The sequence below is a fragment of the Anopheles merus genome, chromosome 3R (genome assembly GCF_017562075.2).
Source record: "Anopheles merus strain MAF chromosome 3R, AmerM5.1, whole genome shotgun sequence".
Taxonomy (NCBI): domain Eukaryota; kingdom Metazoa; phylum Arthropoda; class Insecta; order Diptera; family Culicidae; genus Anopheles; species Anopheles merus.
Genome location: NC_054084.1, coordinates 2703467 through 2723189, shown reverse-complemented (window position 1 = coordinate 2723189; position 19723 = coordinate 2703467). Strand labels below are relative to the sequence as shown.

The window sequence follows — 19723 nt, the reverse complement described above, 5'->3', positions numbered from 1 at the left end:
GCGTCCGCGTCTTCCGTCTAGTTCGCTCTCGAGCAGCATAGCGCCGCACTCCTGTGGGAGTGAGCGCGAGAGATCTTGCTCTCGGTGGTAGAATAGCTTGTGTGTGTTTGTGTGTGTATTGATGCCAGGTTGCGTGCTGGAGCGGAGCAGGAACCCCGGGGGACTGGAGCGAGAGGGAATGGAACGATTGTCTTCTGCTGCGAGAAAATATTTTCTCCAGCCTCAGGTTCAGTAGTGGTCCGAATACGAAGGTGTTGAAATACCGAACGACGCTGTGCGCGCGGACCTACGTTGTGTGCATTTTTGCGTTCAGCTTGAGACTGACCCGTGATCATCATCCTCATATCGAACGTTGATTGTTAGACGCAATAAGTGAAGTAGCTCGTTTTAACACGGTTAACGGAAAAAAAGATTTACCACAAGTACGGTGGTAGTGAAACAGTGCCACGAAATCGATGCAATTCGATTCGAATCGAACGAAACAGAGGTGAGCAACAGCTTCGCAGCGATCGAGGCGAGCGCGCACGACGTGTCGCGGCTGTAGAGCGTGGTCAAAAACGAGAGACTTCAACGCTGCAGCAGCCGACGAACCCGAGTACGAGTGCGCGCGCGCCCGCGCTGTTGTGATATCCGGTGCCTGGAAAGCCTGCTAGCAACGGGGTAACGGGAGCCAATGAACTAGAAAACGGGCTGTACCACGCCACTCCGGCAGAAGGCGCTGTGTAAATAGATCGTGCTTGATCTAGTACCACGTTCGGTGGTGGTGCGGTTGTGCAAGGGAAGGAAAGGTGAATATCGAGTAGTGATACTATCTTGCCATGGCCGCTGGGCTCGTGATAATAACAAGGATAACCTCAATTTGAGTGAGTGAGGCTGCGCGAAGAAATGGTTTGTTTGTTTTGTGAGAGTTGATCACTGTTGTGGTGTTGTTGTTGTTGCTGTTTTGTGATTTTGAAACCCCGTGTTCGAAAATGGTTCCGTTTGTGAATGGTGGTAGTTCAGCATCATCCGGATGACCAGCCGCGGCGAAACAAAGCATGCTATGAAAACGAATCCAAAGCAACGAAGGCGAACGTACAAAACACACAAATTGCGCTTTTCGCTGTGCATTTTCTGCTGGGCTGGGTGCGAAGGCGAAGGCGCAATGGGCAGCGGCGGCAAACATACCAACGGAGTCACACTCGAAACCCGATGCTGTTGCTGTTGCCGCTGCTGCGTTGGCCAGCAAGGCAAGGTGCACGCGCTGCAGGTTGAGGTTGAAATTAAGGAAAATAAGCAACAGAAGACACACACAGCAAAAAAAAAACAGATCTCGCGCACTGTCCCGGGTGTGTGCAGGCAGCAGCAGGAGCGCTCGCGGTGCTCGAGGCAAACTCGAGTGCAGCACGGGAAGAGCAGTCAGACATGGCAGAAATGGCAGCAGCAGCAACAGCGGCAAGAAGCATCCGAGCTCGTCGGGCGGCCGCGTGGAGTACGAGAAAGAATTTTTTAAAAGGAAATTTTTGTAGCTGCAAATAGGAATTTTAATCACAAAATTTTTCGGATACATTCTGATTTTGCTTACGTTTGATTAAAGTGAGGAGTGAGATTAAATTTATTTTTAGTATTCTTTGCCGCTCTTGCTGCGCCTTCCTTCGAGCACCGGTTTTGTTGTTTTTTTTTGCATTTAGTTGCTGCTCCGCCGCCTGTTGCCGCTTGTTTCGCTGTTCCGTTGCCGTCTTGCGCGCTCGCATCTCACAGTCCCTTGTGTCAGGCCCACCACCACCACCACCCCGCAGGTCCAGTTTCCTTGCTCCCCTCTCTTCCGCAACCCTTGTGTCCTGTGTGTCGCCGTCGTGGCGCAAGTTATTTGCGGCCGATTGTCACCGAAAGGAAGAACGGAAGGGCAAGGAAGAATAATAAATTGGCCAGACCACGCTCCGAGCCGAGGGTCTGGTGATACGTGCGTGCGGTAGCAGTAGCCAACACCAGCGTAATAGTAGGAAGGAGCGAGAGAGAGAGAAAGAGGGAGCAAGATTGCTAGAGCTGGCGGGCGAGAAAGAGCAAGCGCGAGAGTAGTGTTTGTGCGTGGTTTGTGTGCCAAATGGGTAGTCCCGGCTAGCTTAATATCAGGCAGGAGGGAAGGGGGAAGGAGGGGGGGGGGGATGGTGAAAAATAAGCAAAAAAAGAGGAAAAAAGTGTGGCTGCTTGAGCGTTCCACTTGCTGCTTTTCAGGTTGACGCTGCCTGAAGGATGTGTGGCGGCCGACCGCCGGTGTTTCGTGTAATGCAAATTTGCTGTGTGAGTGTTCGAAGTGTTTTGCAAGTGTAGTTCCTGTAGTTTGTTCAGCAGTGAATTAGTGAAACAGAGAAGGAGTGTGAACCCGATGGAAGAAACCGCCCGCGCGAGCCCCACGCTCTAAGGCTCATCTCATCTTGGGCGAGTGAAAATAGGTGCCAAATCAATAGCATCAGCAGCATATCCTGCAAAGTGTGCGTGTTGGTGGTTGGTGGTGAAGTGCTCTCGAGATTTGCCCACCCGATTTGCCCGCTGCTGCGGAGATCGAAGATCGTTCCGACGCACGGAAAGTCGAGGTACGATTTGAAACGGTGGCTTAAAGGTGATCAGTGTCCGATGGAAATGGCCGTTGGTTTCTTGGCTTAGAAGCCAAGCCCCTGCCCTGACGAAGAGCTGAAGAAGTGTTAATTCGCACCAGTGCGCGATTAGTGCGAAAGAGCGAAGCCAAATGTTGTGAATGTTGCGTGTGAGTGAAAATGAGGCTAGAAGAATCCATGCAGTGATAATGGGTAGCTGTTAACTAAGCCTATCGAAAAGCGATCGTTCACGTGCAGTGCTAGTGTTGCAGCATCGACCCGGTGGCCGATCGCATTGGAGGAAGAAATTGTGCAACGCCAATATTTACCGTGGCATCCAGCAGTGCGGTTTTTGTGGAAGAAATTTGAAAACACAGAAAGAAAAGATTCCAGCAGAGCGGTGAACGGTGGTGCAAGGTAATTATATAACCTTTCCCCAAGCGCGAAACTCAAGACAACATATACACACACATGCCTGTTCCGAGGCATGCTGCGATCATGCGAATTGTTCGACACGTTGATGACCGGTACGAGAAAGATTTGGTACGAAATCGCTCAAACAGCAAGCGACGAACCCGCTGAACTCATCGCCCGGGGGTTGCAGGGGCTTTTTTTTTGCGCAACATCACGCGCCACCGAATGTGTCCACCGGCCGTTCGTGGCAACGTAAAGGGTCGGAGAGATGAGGCTGCATTCACTCGATTGGCTGTGCAACAAAGTAACATTAATCCGCAGCTTCCGACCATCAAAAATCGCCCTGGGAAAGAAACAGTCGCGCTCCACATATATGTATACACAAACGCGATGGTACCTCATCAGGATCGAAAGGGCTTGATGTTGATGCGCCGACGAACCTGTTTCATGATGTTTTTTTTATACACATATACCCCCACCACCCAACCGCACAGTACACAGTGCATCCGCGTCTATCTTTTTCGATACGGCCACCGCCAAGCCGACAGACCAAGTCCTAATCGACGTGCAAGATCGCGCAATTCGTGGGGTACATTTCCGCCCGGATCACTGCGAGGCACTTGCGCCCGCTGCAGCTCACCTGTGCCGCTGCAGCTGATGCTGACAACGTCAACATTGCCTTTTACTGGGCTCGGGCTCTATTTGTTTAGAGCAAAGCGGCTGCAGCTCGAGCACGGCGGTAAGGTAGGAAGCGCGCAGCAGCAGCACACTTGTGTGGATTTCTCTTGAGTAATCGTAAATTTTATGGTCCTTTCGGTTCTCTGCCTTTTCGTCCCGCTGGCCACTTTCCATCCCTTCGATGCAGCGTCGTCGGCGAGATCGCCCTTCGCCGCTTCGGCTGCACTTGCGCTTGTCCCCTCCCACAGCCGCTGTGCCTAGAGCGAGGGAAGCTTTCGAGCGGGTTGAAGCGTTTGCACATTGCCCTGACAAGCGTCACCCATGTGTGGATTGGCAGCGCACCTTCAGCACCATCCATCGTTTCCCCTTCCCGTTCTCTCTGTCTGTGCGCGTTGCGTCTGTCCCGCGATTGATGGCGGATTGCAAATCCAACGGACGGGTTTGGCTGTCGCCCCGCGCGCTACGAGAAATCATTCGATCGTTCACTAATTAGTCAAGTGTTTTGTCCATTCAGCTGGCCGCCAGCTTCAGCGATGGCCTAACATGGTTTAATGAACGGCCAAAAAAGGGCCCGCACCGCCAAGAGAATGGGGTTTCACCAACAAATAGAGAGAGAGAGCGATAGAGAGAGATGCTCTTGGCGAGTGGGGTGAACCATTTAGAGATAAAATTGAGCGCTAAATGATATTCTGCGATTCGTCCGACCGGCGCACTGGTGTCTGTATGCCGTTCTAATTGCTCGTTACCACGTTTGCCGTCGGTCCCTGCGAGGCTGAAAAACCGCGAGCCTGGCCTGGCTCGGGTGAATGAATCATAGCTGTGTGTGCAGTGAAGCCTTCACAGTGCGCACGGCGCTGCTTGTTTGGCGGTTGGCTGGTTGGGCTGCAAACGTTATGCTCACACCGTGCATGTGCATGCGCCTGCAGAAAATGTTACATCATAGGGCCGCCGCATGAAGGGGCATGCATGCAAAGGAATGTGACACAAATCGGTAATGTGTTTTTTTGTGAAAGATAAATAACTGGCTTAAAGTGAATGTTTACTGGAATAAGCCTCTCTCTCTTTCTGCTCTCTAAAGAGCATATCAAAATCAGTTTGCCTAGACAACTAGCGTAAGATTGATTTCCTTTTTTGCAAAAGGTTTTTTGTTTGCTACGTTCGTTACGAAGCCTCAGTTCAGGTTGATTTCGAGCGATACAAAGAGAACCAACCTCAACGCCGCCTTCACTAACACCAACTAACCTTCCCCGGGTAATCACTCGCGCAGGCTTTCGGATGCCATCCTTGCCATCCAATTTACGTCACGGACCGAATGTTACAAGCTTTTTGATTGTTCTATAATTACATGGTTCAGTTCTAGATTGCCTCGGTGGACGCCGAATGAAACCATGCCGGAGAGCAGCGGCGAATCCGGGCTGTTTCGTTTCGGCGACGGCCGTTGGCTGCCCTCGGGGTTGTGTCCAAATGTGCTCGGTTTCTATGAAGCGATCCCGAGCAGTGGTTCGTCTGCCGGTTGTGCTTTGTTAGCCTTCCGGTCCTCCAGCCGAAACGATCAACACTTCACGATGGTAAAGATAATGAAGATCCTTTCGGTGTGTCTGGTTGTGTCTGGGGGAGGTTCGTCGCTTACCACCACCACCGCAGCGGAAACTGGGCAAAAGATACGCGCTAGGGTTGCGCTTCCTCCGAAATAATCGATTTCCGAGAAGCAAAACAAAAAAAAAAGGAAAGGAACAAGGACAATGGCGCTGGGGCAGTCATTTATATCGCCCGAGCGGTTGTGAAGCTGAGCCGAGAGAGGGTTTGGTAGTTTCGTTTTTATTGTAGTAAATTTGTGTGTTCATTTGATGCAGTGAAGTGAATGTGCCAGCAGTAATGATCGTGCCGGGGAAATAATTTGATACGAAGGAGTGAAGATTATGATTGCACCTCATCACTCAAACCTCCGGAAAGGACACCTTCTTGATTGCAGCGCTTGAGCTTGAACATTGTTGCAAAGTTGCAGTCCGCTTGTAATGGTGATGTGCAGCACCTTCCACACTGTCAGTCATAAAAAACGAAACGTTTTTCTTAAATGTGAATCATTCCAACGCACCCCGTATCTTGTCATTTCGTTTGAGCATAATTATTCCGTCACGTACCAAAGAAAAGAGAAGCAAAGAAGTGCCACGAGTGGTTCGGAAAGGTTTCACAAATAATTGTAGCCGTTTGACAGATTGATTTTATCGCATCGACCCTTCCTAAACCGTGGATACCGTGGCATTCCACCGACCGCGCAGGTAAAGGCACACACTCCCACACCCCGGTGTCGTCCGTTATGCGTGGTGTAGTTTTCAACAATTATGTGCATCCTTTCCGGTTGCACTGAAACGTACACCTGGTTCGTGGGTGCGTGAGAATCCTACTCCCCAGTACGGGCAATCAACATGCGGCGGGAGTGTGCGTTTGGTTGGGTCCCTTTTTTGTTTGTTCGTGCCTCATTTTACAATTGTTTTTATGATGCTCGAGAATCGGCCCAAACGTCCCTGAACCATGAATCATGGTTGACGCAATCGAAATGGATGGGCTGTTGATCGAAACGACACACTGTGGTCATGTGGTGGATCGATCTCTACCCTAGCCCTTTAGAAGGCAGCACGCTGGCAGTGCGGCTACTGCTTAGTTAATCGAGCGATCGAGCTTTTTTACGATTTTCTGCGTAAATGCGTCCTGCTGCAACCGTTGTCCGACGCTCAGTGTATGGAAATGTGTGTATGGAATGCGCAAAGGTCTATGACGAGAAAGCAAGGGGTTGTTGTGTTATTTTGTGTACGCTTTCGGTTCAACCATCCCGGGACAGAGCGAGAGAGAGAGAGAGAGAGAGTGAAGGTGTGTAGTGTACATTACACCCAGGTCGCCTAGACCGCTTTTCAGCGCCGACGTCTTCGTCGTCGTCTGCTGGCGTAGCCAAGAACCAGGTCGACCAAAAGGCGGTGGGCAGACGTGTACGATGATGAAGAATTTGTTACATGATGTGCAGGTTCAACGAGATGTTGCTTTTTTTTACGATTTATTAACGACGGTCCGACAGCCTTCTTTCCTTCTTTGTTCGCCGGGTCGACGGTACGCTGGACGTGAACAGCCTCACAACAACAATAGGAACCACCGGGGCTTAGGGATTTTTCTGGGTTTTGCTTTCTGGTGCCCTGTTGCTGCCGTCGCTCCCGAGAATTGGGAGAGAAAAAAAAGTAAATTAATTTTCGATTTTACGACCCATTGTGCGCGCAAGAAGCACGGCCACGCGGACCCAACGGAGCATGTGTTTCTTATTTTATACGAGCGTTGAAAGACTCGAGTCGAGCATCGAGCATGCCCAGTGTGCGCCAGTGTGCGCTCACCAACTCACTATCAATCGATGGAACCATCGCTCATATCTCTCCGCTCGCTCGGTCTCTCGGAGGGCTGCCAACTGTGAAAGGTCACTGCGGAAAGTGTGCGCCATCTTTCTCTCTCTCTCTCTCTCTCTCTCTCTCTCTCTTTCCGTCACGAGGCGGTGGCTCATCTTTCAGGCTCGAGATGGCTCGATTAGGATGCAGCCCCAACACCCCCAACACAGCCCGCGAATGCTAAGCAAATCAAACTCATTAGGAAGCAAGGGACGGGCTTTATATGGGCCTTTTAGCTAACCGTTCTCCCATCGTTTCGCTAAAATGTATTCCGGTTTTTTTGCATCGTAAAATAGGTTGTTTATGTTGCTGTGCGCGGTTCGGGTGGCCGTGTTGCGAGGGAGGCACACCGCAAACACCGCTCGCGGCTGGAAAACGGGTGACCATTCGTCACGCTTGGCATTCCCGAACGCGCCCCCGAACCAATCACCATCAACGTTCGGCGATCGTTCATCATCCTTTTTCATCACCCGGCAAAAATCGTTAGCGTTTGATTGCGCACCGGGATAAGGGAAGGTTGATGGGCGACAATTGCGAAAGTGACGCAACCACACAGGACCCGAGCGGGGGCATAAGCTCGACCAGGGCGAGGAATACATTATCGATGGGATAAAAACAACAACAAAAAAGCCGGCACAAGAACGCAATCGTCATTAGCGCTTGAGTAACATGAGCCGTTTGCCGTTTGCGATTAGCATCGTTAAAGGTTTTAATTGTTTGTAAATTCTTAATGCTTAGATAAAATACCACCGCGCCACCGTCCATGGTTCGTGGAGGAGATTCCTCCTGGGGCCGGTCGTTACCGTGCTTCGAGCGAACAAGCTCTGTTTTGTTCTTTTTTTTTCTTTTCGGCAGTGGCGGCGGCAGCGTCTCTGCTCGCTGCTGCCTTTGTTTCTGATGAATAACAATAACGAAATATTATAAGTAGAACGATAAGCCAACACAACAGAGCGACATCGTGAAAGGGCATACTGTCAGTGATTGTTTTTCGGGACACCCTCCCCCCCCTTTCAGCAGCCGTACCTGCTATAAGCCGATAGGAATTTGTCCGATCTGTAGACAAATTGCCAAAAGATAAAGCGGGCTCAGAACTCGCTCGCTCACCGGGGATGCGGCGGTGAATGAGCCTTTTCTTCTTAGAACACTCTAAGCACGTGATCGCGCACAGATCGCTTTCGGGTCGGGGAGGCGCGAAAAGATGCTAGAATTTAGCGGTTTTAGTGCACGCTTCATTCTTCTGCAGTTTCGCCCTGCGCTGCGCAGACGGGACGGACGGGATGAAACGGAGCGAAGGCAAAAGCTACGCCCCCCCCCCCCTCCAACGGTTTTGTTCGTCTCGATCAAAGCCCCATCGTCGCGGTCGCGGTTGTACTGCTTGCTGGCAACACGAGCCTCCCCTTTCTCCTAACGCGAACGCAAATGCAAAGAAAACCACGAAGGAAATGTTCTGCAAAGCGCTTTGCGCAAAGGCATGCTGCAGCAGCAGGCGTGTGGTATCGAGGCAGCAAGAACGCGAACGGCGATCGGTACACGAACACACACACCGGCCTACTACTGCCGTCCGCGTATACTTTTCGCCATCGCGCGCGCGCTCGGGCGTTTGCTGGATCCGTGCGTGGAAGATGCACGCGGGCGAAGATCTCGTGGACCGCTCGCTCGCTCGCTCGTTCGCGCTGGTGCGGCTGCTGCTGCGGGCGGATCCCGGGCCCGGGCCCAGCCTCATGCCAAAGGTATAAAATATTACAGTCACATTTGTTATTTACTGTCTGGGATTATATATGTTTATTTATCGCTGCCGCTGCTGCGTCGCACTGCCATATGGCCTATGGCCCCGTGCAGCAGCATCAGCGTGTCCCTCGTGCTACAAAAAAACACACACACACACACACACACACACAATGCGGCGTTCGTCCAACGCAACGTCGATCGCGCCCGATCCGTTCATCCGCTCGTTACTACTACTACTACTGCTGGGCCCAGCGCTACTAGTACCAACGCACGCAGCAATGGGGAGGGAGATGTGGGGAGGAGGAATATTACCGATTTCGTTTCTTTCGGCTCTCAATTTCCATTTTCACTTCATTTCTTGAATCACAACCCCTCCTTCTCCCGCCCCCAGTGCGATAGGAGAGAAAGAGAGCGCGAGGCGCGCGCACGCCGCCAGGCAGATGAGATAAGCGGAATGCAACATGACAGATCCCTTCGGTCGTTTGCCTCGCGCTTGTTTGACGTTTGTTTGGTGGTGCCGTTGTCGCTTCCACGTCCCTCTCCTCCTTCTCACCCTTACGCTCGTTGCCGATCAATCCAGTGCCAATGGTGACATTTCAGCGCTGGGTATAGATTATCGGGCAGCCGCTCCGGTGAGCGCTCCGTGCCGTCCCTCGATCGTGCCGGTGTCAATTAATGAAAGATTGCTCCGGAGAAGGCGTCGTTTGAGAAAACAGCAACAGCGCCCAAGATGCACAGTGTTGTTTTACGATCGCTCTGTCGATGCCATGTCGATGCTCCTTCCCGCTCTCCCCCATTTGCGCGCGTGTGTGGTGGTTTGCGTCTTCCGAATTCCGGTACGATCGGTTTCATTTCCGGCTACCGATTGACGGCGAGCGTGGGCTTGCGCGACCAACGTACCAGCGCCTCGGATCCAGTGAGGTGGCCGTGCGTTGCGCTTCCAGAACCGGATTAGAGAGCGATGGGCGCACTGGGGAGGAGAAAGCGTAACGCGCCGTACCAGCGACGACAAACGACGACCAAGCGATGGGGCCTGCGTGAGGATGATGAAGATCGTTTGCGTACGTTTGCGCTGCCGGTTGGCTGGTGGCTCGGCTGCAGGAAGTGATTTATTTCTTGTCGACTTTTTGAAGATCCAATTACGCGATGGGCCCCGGCGGGACCGGCGACGGCCAATGTGGGAAATCCGGTCCAGGAATGTCGCCGTGGGAATGTCGGGGTCTCGCCGATTTCGGACCGAGATCCGTCCGGGGTGCCCGAATAGACGAACGGGCGGATTTTGGACGACTGGTGGCCGGCTGATAGAGCGGGCGCGCTAAACGTTTCGACATTGATCCCCGTTTGGTGCTCCATCCATTAGCGCGCTTGGACAGATGCGTGCACATGCAGGTTGATCTATTGTCTCGATTTCTTTGGGGGCTTCGCGTGGAAGATGTACGCTTGTCAACGGTTCCCAATGGTAGAGAAGGGAAGACCGTTTGATAAACGCGTCGAAAGTTCATTTTTCCGTTATTTATCCCCGCTCGGCTTGCCAACGAGTTCTCAACCAAACCAGCAACGTTACATATCTCTATCACTCTAAACTAGACGCATTCGTAGGCTAGAATTGGGGTGAAAGATGTTTATCGCGAGATGAGATTTATTTATCCTTCTGGACAAAGTGTGGACGCCCGCCCGCCCGGCCCGAAATGGCGATCGTGTGTCGTGCGAGCTTCGTAAACCGGTGACAACCCTGCTATCTGTCAACGGTCATCTGTTTGTGGCCCCGGACAGCCCGCAGTCCGTGTGGCCTCCCGGAAGAAGTATTTTTGATGCTGTTGGTTGGTTTTTTGCTCTCCCTTCTTAAATCGATTCCGCAAACACTGTGTCGCACCTCGGGTTCGGTTGGCCGAACATGAGGGCAATTTTTCACCTTAATTACGGGAAGCTGAGTTCACAATATTCGCAGCTTTCAAGATGTCGTCGGTCTGCTAAGGCCGTCCTAAAAGAGAGAGAAGGGAAGGAGAGTGTCCCCGTTTTGGGCACATTTCTGTCTATCTTTGTTTGGGCTTGATTTAAGATAGGTTTCTGCGTTTTCTATTTCAAACACGGGGGGGTTTGGGGTGTTACACGATGAATAAATGGCAAATTACGTGTCCAGACACGCTGTTGTAGAGTAGAGGACAGAAAGGATGAAAGCTATTTTTCTATGCCAGCTTTCGGTCCCATGTCTGTTTGTTTACGTTGCCTCAAACTTGAAGAGCCAAATTTGAGCATAAAAAAAGCAAGAAAAAAACTGACTCACCAATAAAGTATGTTGTTCGCGTAAATTCGCGCAGAATGTCTGTTTTCAAAAGAAATACATTTTTATTTTCTTCCAGTAGCATCTCTGTCCATCAACCTCGAACGTTTTCGGGCAAGTGCGCTTGTTAGACAACATCCTTCACTTCCTTCCACTGTGCACACTTGCGAAAGTACATGCGTACAGGCGTCGTGTCTTTCACGCTCGTTTGGGGAGCTTGTTTTACTGACTACGGCAGCCGGATTTCGGCCGGCAACTGGGCAATTTTGTTTTATTTCTGTTTGAGTTACAAATAATAAAACTGTTGCTTTTGGGGATGTGCAGAGGCAGGTGCTAAACGGAAGCGTTCATAACATTTAAAGCCGCCCATTTTCTCAATCCCCCAACATCATCAGCAAAAAATCAACCACCCCTCGGGTCGCGCGCCTAGGGGCAAAGAAAGGTGACGATAATGCCACCGTGTATACCCGTGCATAAGTAGCCGTCCCGAGACAGCACACTTGAAGATACACTCACACACATTTCCTGCCTAATTGAAGGATCTCCCGCCTTCCCCGGGGGGGTTTGCTTGTGCGTTCGAGGGCAAACCAACTCCGGTCGGGGCTACCGGTTGCTGGTGATAGTGTTCCAGCACCATAATCAGACAACAACAACGAAAAAAACACACACACGGCAGTTTGCAACACAATTGTTGGCCAAAACGGCACTTAAACCTATCACCAGTGCCTAGCATAAAAGCGAGGCTGACGTCGTCACGCCAAAACGAAGGGACAGTCGAACGGTCTTCATGCATCTGACATTTACACCTTTCACCTGCAGTACCTGGCTAGCCTGGCAGCAGCGCATTCCAGTAGGGTGGAGGGGGGGGGGGGGGTGTTTGGACGCCCGGGGAAAGATTTATTCGTGGGAGCGTGACTGCTGCTGCTGCGAAGTGGCTTGGTTTGCCGCCGACCATTTGAGCGGCTGCCATTTGGGTGTTGTTGTTGCGTGCTCGCTTCCCAGGGCGTCATTAGGGCGTTTTGCTGCTGCTGCTGCTGCTCCATAGTCGCGTAGTTACGGTCGCCTACTACTTAACTACCGACCTTTCTTCCCGTACTCGGTCTGTGTGGCGCGAAGCGAATGGAGCTGTTGTGGCCTCCTCGGACCTCTAGAACAGCGCCAATCTTTTATCATCAGCAACGGCTCCACAAAACAAAAGTCCACGGTGCCTCAAATCATTTTTCTCCCGCAATGTCGCAAAACAAAGGGCAGCCTCGGTACGGCTGAATCCTGCGTAATGAACTGCGATCGAGGCACGATGTGTCCGCCCCATTAGAAATTCATCCAACCGGGGGCAATGGGAAACGTATCCGTAGACGCGTGTGCGTTGCTACGGCGTCGGTTAAGGGCTAGCTTTGAATGGAGAAATGAAGAAAAGGTTAGCAACGCACTCTAAAGCACTCGCTTTCAATATGCGCAGCCTCACCGTCGTCGTCGCCATCGTCTTCGTCTTGCGGCGGTGCGGCGCGGGCTTCATCAATCTTCTTCCGATCGTCCCGAAACGAATCGGCACCCATACCAAAGCACCCGGTTTCGGAGTATCCAGGGAAACGCACACACACACACACAGCAATGAAAGGCACATTCTTTCAGCCCGTCGTATGGTGCGTTATTTTGTTTTATTGATACTCATTCCACACCACCTGAGCCGTTGGGCCCGGCCGTGATGGCCAAGCCGTGTTTGCCTTTTTTCCCCCTTTTTTTATTTTCGGGGCCAATGGGCCGGTCCGGTGGGCGTCCGGTGGGGTTTGGGGATTCTGGTTCTCCGTTAATAAAATCTCTTAATAAAATTTTAATTGTTTCTCTTTCTTTCGCTGCCGCACCTCGTACCTCGGACCCCGTGTGGCTCCCTTTTTGAGTCTCGGGCAGCACACTTTGGAGCTACAGCACACAGACACAGACACATTCAGCTCAACTCGGGAAGCCCTAGGTTGTTGGTGTTGGGTCTGATCATGCTGCTGCTGCTGCTGCTTCATCATCATCCTTGTTTCCTATGTCTCACCTCTGTGTTGTTTTAGAAAGAGGCTAAAGCTCCCCAAAATTAGTCCCTTCCTCCAGCCCTTTGCTCTCCGCTCCATCCGCTTGGTGTGCCCCTTTTTCGATCTTGCTTATCTCTCCTATGCTCTGCCCCTTCAAGTTTCCTTCGGGCGAAGTGATTCTTCTCCCAAAAAGCATCCCACAGTCACATGTTTTGTCTGAGTCTGAGTCTCTGTGTGTGTGTGTGCCGTTTGAGGCTGTGTTTTGTTTCGTTTCGAAAATGTTTCCAACGGAGCGAAATCAGCATCACGCGGCACTGTACTGCCCTCCATTCCGCAGCATACCAGCAAGTTCGGCCGGGGCGGTTTTTCGGTAAAGCAAAGGCGAAAAGTGGCGTGCTCCGTGCTCCTCAGAGGCCTGTGTCGGAAAGGGAGGGCTGTTTTTCGCGTTCTTTGTTTCGAGTCATTTTGACTTAAAAATGAAGCGAAATAGAACATTTATTATAATACCAATAACAGTAATAATAGTAATGATGATGATGAGAGTACAGGCAGCAGGCAGCAGCACCAGCGGAGAGGGTGTTACGCATAGTTCGGTGTGAAATACAAATACTTTCGAGCAGAGCAGAGCAGCCGGCAGAAGCTGTTTTTTTGTTTCGTCTCACCAAGCAACAGCGTCCAAACCGGCAAACACTTGCCTAGGGAGGAAAACAACTAGCAAAACGAAACAAAAAGCTGAACCTTCCTTAAGTCTACACTGCTCTCGCTCTATGTGTGTGTGTTTTTTTAGCTTTATTTCCCTCTTCCATTCTCCTCCGGTGTATGCACTCAAACTCAACAAAAGCGTTAAGTCAGCGCGCGGTAAAAGCTACACCAGCGTCTAACCGTCCAAGTTTCCAAGAGGAAAAGGTTGAGAGACAACAACAACAACAGCAACAACTTAAAAAACGGGAAAAGAAACGAAATAGAAGAATTATGTTGTGCCATGCCAGAGAAGGACGCTCGAAAAATGCTGCGAGATGAAGAGATTGGAGCGTCCATCAATGTCTTTAATAGAGAAGGCATAGTGCTAGGGTAGAGAGATCGCAAGGATTGGGAGGGAGGCGGGAGCGTTTGAATTCTTCCCGCAGCAGCTAATGATGTTTTCCCGACTACTGCCCTCCCTCCAATGGTATGGGATGGCATTTTTTATCTCTTTCGCTCTCTCTCTCTCTCTCTCTCTCTCTCTCTCTCTCTCTCTCTGTTGCTCTATCGTCGCTGTTTTTGTGCTATGCTCCTCCATCATGGAGACATAATCGCGCACACCGGCCATTCCGCCTATCGAAGGCGTTCCATCAGGAGGTTCCTTCCGGGAGTGACGACTACGGCCGGTACGCATAGCATGGCCCTTTGCGTTTGCTTTGATTTAATTACCGCTTATTTGTCATATGTGCACACGTGAATGTTTAGCGGGCAGCTGGCCTGCCTGGACGTGGTGCTCGCTGGCGGTGAAAGAGCGGGAGGAAAACATTGCAACCCTCCAAACGCCTCGAGGGGATCATTTGGTCGATCCTCCGGGCTGTTAATGATGTTGGGATGGGATCTAATCGCGCGGGCATCTCATTTCTGCGATGTTGATCGCTTTATCTTGGCAACCTTTTTCCACCTCGATTGGATCTGATCTCCTTTGCGTGTGCTAAAAGACATTATTTCTTTATTTTATTTATACTTCTTCGTCTTGCGAAGGCTGGGGGATTTTTTTTTTGGTATAACATTTGCAAAACTGCGCCAACCTATTAAAGGCAAAACAAAAAAGGTTTTAGAGACGCTTTCTCGGACGCTTCTTCGCTGCTTCGGTTTGGCCTCAATTGATTTTTTGGCAAAGCTCACCGACAATCGCCCGGCTAATGTTTTGCTGCGCGCTGATTGCAAACATATATCGCTCTACATATCGACACACGCCAAAGTTTTTGAGCACTTGAAACCTACTTACGATCGATCGTGTTACACATAAAAGGGAGCGAAAAAAACAACAAGCGCTCATTCATGTGCCACGATCACAAGGCAACGCCGACACGATTGCGATTTTCCCTCCGATACTTCGATCGGCGTTGCCCTGTGTGAATCGCTACCCAAACGAAATCGCCCCTACACATGAGCGCAACACACATAGAAATCGTTGAAAGGGAGGTTTGGTGCCCACTCTCCTCGTCCTCCTCCTCCCCTCTCCCTGGTGTATGGAATCCTCCCAAAGGAAAGTGAATGGAGCCCTAATGAACGATATCCAACGCGGCCGAGCGTCATGGAGCGTTCAGCAATTCATACCCCTTGAGTTCGCTTTTAAACGAAATGTTAAATGTTTTAATTCTCGATTTTCGATTTCAATCCCGCGCTGCCTCTTACCGATCCGATGGGTTCGATCGGTTGTGTGCCGACGGGCTAGCTCTGACCACGACGCGGGACGGGCAAACGGAGCTGATGGAGATTCAAATTTCGAAAGCAGAAGCCGTTTTGTTCATTAAAATTAATTTCAACCATTTTTGAGCGGCTGGCCCAACCAGCATCATACCCCAGGGGTGGAGACGGGGTTGGCACGGTCTGGACTGAGGTCGGCTAGGGCTAAATAACTCTCTTTTGCCTCGCGCAATTTGCCCGTCCATCAAGCGCCCGTTTAGCAAGCGGCTGTTCTCCATGCTCTTTCACTGTGACCTCATCCGGGCTATTCAAAGCACACAGGCACTCACACACACATGTGAGCGATCGAGATGGGGATAGAAAAGGAATGTAATTGTTGGCCAGTGGCCTTCCACCTTTTGCCGGAAAGCGCAGGAATGGAGGACGAGGGAGCGCGCAGGAGCACTCGGGAAATAAAACTATCTCTAATGTGTATCATTCGGCGATACGCATTCGCGAATGATTGACGATTGATCATTGAGGGAAGAAGAGAGCAAGAAAGAGAGAGAGAGAGGGCGAAGGGTCCAGCGGGTTGCGGGTGGAAACATGTTCGAGAAAGTGTTAAAATGATACTTTCCACACGGAAACGAATGTGTGTACTCCATGTGTATACATGCCAGTATCTGCCGCGGTGTGTGCTGGTGCTCGACAACGGTCACGACGGCAGTGCGCTCACACGATCCTCCGATCCACTCGGGGTGGAACCGGCACCGAAAGACCAAACGCGCGAAAAGCCCTGGCGACGGGTAATGATGGCCTTTGTGGCTGGCGCTAATGGACCTGAACGCTGGAAGTGAAATTCTTGGACTCCGCGTCTAATGACACCGTTACGTCGAGTGCTTTACTATTCGAGGATCGGTAGGAACGCGTTGTTTCTTCCTTTCTTCGCGGGCCGCTGCTGCAGCACCATTGTTAACACTCAACAACTCCCCCGTGCCCGTGCCCCGCATTGCACAGTAACGGTCACGATCACGAGGGATAGGGTTACGAGCGATGCGGTCAGTAGAACGTGCAGGACCGCCCTTTCAACGAGGACTGCAATTCAGATTCCTCCCCAAAAAAAAAAAAAAAAGAACCACCGACCATCACCGAATGGACAGAATCGGGAAAACGGTTCATTGAAATTAAATAGCTTCTTTTGTGATACAGCGCGAGACGCTTCAAAGAACGATCGTAAATCGGCTCCGTGTGTCCCGTTCCCCTTTTCTCCGAGGGGGAGCCTGGGCGTATTCCATTGTTGTCTACAGACGGTGTCGGGTCGTCCGCTCTTCGAAATTCATTTTCGAAAATGGAAGCCTGATCGCCGCATCCAACAAACCCTATCATTGCAGCTAGACAGTTAACACCGCCGCCGGACCTTGCCAGCGAACTCTGGGGCGGCCTTCCCCAAAAGTAGGCATAGGCATAGGCTAGGAATTAAACTATTCCTGATTGTAGCTCCAACGGCTAGGGCGTACGCCGTGCTGCTGCTCCAGATATGCGCACTATCCTCACCGTCCCCACCAAGATTCGCCCAGCGAGCGGGAATGGTGTGATACGAGGAGAAATGGATGTTAACCGCGTCGTTTCTTTTGAATCGTGCGTACTAGTTGCTTTATTCGAGCGATTGAACTCCTTTTCTTCGGGGGCCTTCGGGAGCGCTTCATACGCTTCAGCCGCAGTATTAGACGGACTCTGCCCCGTGGCCGTAACGACGCGCAACAGGCGTAGGTAATTACGAAATAAAATAAGTATAAATTATATGTTTTTAATATAGAGTTGATTAGTCAGCAGATTTTCAATCAAAATTACTTTTCCACCGCCACTGCCAGGCGGCCGCGCCCTCACCCCGCTCATCTTCTTGCTTTCGCATAATGAAACGTTAGGTCCGAAAGCGCCCCGTCCGCCTGCCTTTGCCTGCCTTTTGGGCCCCTGTTTTTTTGGTTCCCCCATTCGGTCGTTGATTTGAGTTTTTCGGGTTGTGAGTGAGTGAGTGAGTGTTTCTTACTTCATCATTTACTTCCGTGCGTTGTGCGCTTGGTTTGCGATGGTGAACTAATAGTAACCGTTCTGAAGCGGGTTTGAGGTTTTTTCGATACTATTTCAATCGACCAAACTGCACAATAAGAAACTATTAGCTTAACTGTTTTACTTTATGCAAAATTCCGTTCCGACTATGATTGTTGTTTTTTTGTTGGAAAGCAGCTTCCTAGAAAACGCATACGGGACAATGTTTTCCTTTCGCATTCTGTGCAACTTCTTGCGCACCTGATTGGTCGGTGATGTTTTGCTTGTCTCATGCTACAGCAATCGTAGTCTTTTACAGGAATTTAATCATCTTTTTGTTGAAAGCTTCGTTTCAATCATTCTTTTTTTTACACCCCGCTCTTCCGCGATCTACACGATCCAAGAACCATTTCTGAGGCTCGATGCATGGCGGCTAAGCGCTTCGCTATAAAGCGCTATAATCATCCACGAAGGAGTGAATGGGTTTGTGTTTTTTTTGCGTTGGAAAATGTATCCACCATCCGCAAGAGCGGCAGAGAAGCAGCGGCCCCCCGTCCGCACCGGAGAGAGGAAAAATGCTTTGTTGCGTTGACCGGTAATCGAGCCGCGCTGTCCCAGTGTAAGCAATTTTCTCGCATGAGTCTCGGAAATAATCGAAAGCAAACACCACGATCGAACACATTCTTCTTAGACTCGTCATCCTCCTCGCCATTTGGTCGTCCGAACGATCATCGACCGCAGCCGACCGGTCACAAGTGCTACGGTTGCTGTTCAGATTCGATTGTACGAAAGACTTCAACGGTGGTGGTGACGATGAACCCGAAAAAGATGGAACCGCATCAGTAGCAGCGCATTCGTCCGGTGCCATCCATCCAAGCGCAGATGCAACAATTTTCATTCTTATTACCAATCTCTCATGGGAAATGGGCTTTCGGGACGTAATTGGCAACCGTGACTATTTCATTGTGTGTGCATTAATGCGCCCTGCAAAAAGGACGACCACGGGATGTTATCCGCAGCAAACCCAAAAGAAAAAAGTAGAAGTGCGCAAGTTTATCGCAGTGGTCCGAATGAGGAGACAGTCTTCATCACTTCCCTTGGTGTGGAAGGGTTTTATGTTTTTTTTTTTTTTGGCAAATTGCATTCATACACTTGCAATCATGTGCACCCACCTGGCTGGATGGGACGCGGTGTTATTTTCTCTTATTGTCTCTCATTCACTTCGGTTAGTTCAACTCTTTTCGCTCATCATCATCATCAGTGCAATTTTCCGATACCACCACTCTACCTGGTAAGGGCCAAGGGGACTTTTTTCATACTGTTAGCACTGAGTGTGTGTGTGTTTCCTGCCTTTTTTCACCTGAAAAAACACTGCTTTTATTGCACGTTTTATTTCGCACCCGTTTTCTTCGGTGTTATAAAGCCGATGAAAATCTTTAATTTACCACCGAAAGAGAAAGAGAGAGGGGTACGGGCGGGGCGACCTGGAACCGACCCGGTCACTGATGGGATTTATTTAAACTTCGTGGGGTTGCATCCAATGGCCCGCCAGCCATCCGTACACCCCGGGCACGCCGGGGCAGTGATAAATTGGCCAAATGTTTCGAAGTGAGAAAAACCATCCCGGGCCAGAAGTTGATCGCTTGCTTTCACAAATGAAGGGTGTAGTAATTTATTTTTTTGTGCGCCGAAAGATGCACCTTTCAGTGTTCTGCCAAATGGGGCATTTGATCCGGATGTCTACAATTTCATCGTTCAAAAGGACGATGTCCCGCCATGATGTCGCTAGCAAGTATCGCTGTGCTTAAAGACTAACCCCTTCAAAGGAAAAGCAATTCGTAACAATTTATCCTACCTTCTCGTGGGACAATGGAGGACAGGAGAGTGTAAAATTCCTTTTTTCATAAAATCACAATGCTTGAAAGTTTTATTGTTGATCGATCCTCTGGACGTTACAGGAATGGGGGGAATGAAATTCTCATTGTACCTTAATTTAAGCCACGACGCCATTAGTGCACACATGCGCTCCTTCAGCATGAGAATGTGTGTTTTCTTACTGTAGAAATCATTGCAAGTAGGAAAAAGATATTGATTTCCCAGCCTCATACCAGCATCAGAACGATGAAATCAATCGATCGAGAACGCATTTGCATTACGTCACCAAATCCACTTCTGCCAACCGAGATTCTC

At 50.4% G+C, this 19723-nt stretch overlaps 1 protein-coding gene across 4 annotated transcripts in view; it reads left to right on the top strand.

Annotated features, from left to right (window-relative positions):
• Positions 1–237: 237 nt before the first annotated feature.
• The window catches only part of LOC121597682 (protein dachsous), an 87344-nt gene continuing 67858 nt past the window's right edge, over positions 238–19723 (top strand). The window contains exons 1-2 of one of the 4 annotated variants that reach the window (XM_041923650.1): positions 238–487; positions 2215–2990. The gene's annotated coding sequence lies outside the window, so the exon portion shown is untranslated. The other 3 variants (XM_041923651.1, XM_041923654.1, XM_041923653.1) reach the window with 3 other exon arrangements.